Raw genomic sequence first — 1,372 nt, forward strand, 5'->3', positions numbered from 1 at the left:
CAGATTTTAAACCCTATTATATTAAGTTTTTTTTTTTAATTGAATTTTTTTTCATGGATTTTTTTAGTTTTTTCTCTAATAATTCAACATATTTGACTTGGGTTCAAAGTTATACTTATTCTTTGTCATTGGTAAGCTCTCAGTATTGTGAGAGGAGAGTAAGGGAAAAAAAACCAGGTACAAACTCAAAGCTAAATTTAGGATCAGGTGTCAATCAGTGGTATTTTTCAAGCATTTACTGTGTGCAGTGCACTATAAGTGCTTGGGAGAATACAATATAACAGAGTTGGTAGATTCATTCATTCAATAGTATTTATTGAGCACTTACTATGTGCAGAGCACTGTACTAAGCGCTTGGAATGAACAAGTCGGCAACAGATAGAGACAGTCCCTGCCGTTTGACGGGCTTACGGTCTAATCGGGGGAGACAGACAGACAAGAACAATGGCAATAAATAGAGTCAAGGGGAAGAACATTTCGTAAAAACAATGGCAACTAAATAGAATCAAGGTGATGTACATCTCATTAACAAAATAAATAGGGTAATGAAAATATATACAGTTGAGCAGACGAGTACAGTGCTGAGGGGATGGGAAGGGAGAGGGGGAGGAGCAGAGGGAAATGGAGGGGAAAAGAGGGTTAAGCTGCGGAGAGGTGAAGGGGGGGGCCGGTAGAGGGAGTAGAGGGAAAAAGGGAGCTCAGTCTGGGAAGGCCTCTTGGAGGAGGTGAGTTTTAAGTAGGGTTTTGAAGAGGGGAAGAGAATTAGTTTGGCAGAGGTGAGGAGGGAGGGCATTCCAGGACCGCGGGAGGACGTGGCCCAGGGGTCGACGGCGGGCTTGCCCACAATGAGCCTATAGTCTGTCACTGAAGTGCTCTGAGATAGGCTTAAGTCCCCTTTTCAACTCTGCCTTGTCTTAAATTCCCTAGCTGCCAATCTCTTAACCCACTGGATGCAAGCTTTGAAATTCCAGGACTCATAAGGATTCATGATGATGATGTATTTGTTAAATGCTTACTAAGTGTCAAGCACTGTACTGAGTGCTGGGGTAGATACAAGCTAAGTGGTTCCCAGTCTAAGGAGGGAGAAAAGGTATTGAATCCCCATTTTGCATATGAGGGAACTGAGGCACAGAGAAGTTATGTGACTTACCCAATGTACCATAGCAGGTCCTTTGACTCCCAGTGCTGGGTAAGTACAGGCTGCAGGTAGTACAAAATAAAAACCTGCAGGGACATTACAAGTTGTCCCCAGTAGGAGTAGCACCTCCCGTTTTTGATGATGCACTCTACTCTATTGCAAAGTACCGAATGAAAGAACTGTGATATCTGGGAAATGCCCCAGACTCTGATTGGGATTCAATATTTGGTTCTT

This window comes from Ornithorhynchus anatinus, chromosome X5 (genome assembly GCF_004115215.2).
Source record: "Ornithorhynchus anatinus isolate Pmale09 chromosome X5, mOrnAna1.pri.v4, whole genome shotgun sequence".
Classification (NCBI taxonomy): Eukaryota; Metazoa; Chordata; class Mammalia; order Monotremata; family Ornithorhynchidae; genus Ornithorhynchus; species Ornithorhynchus anatinus.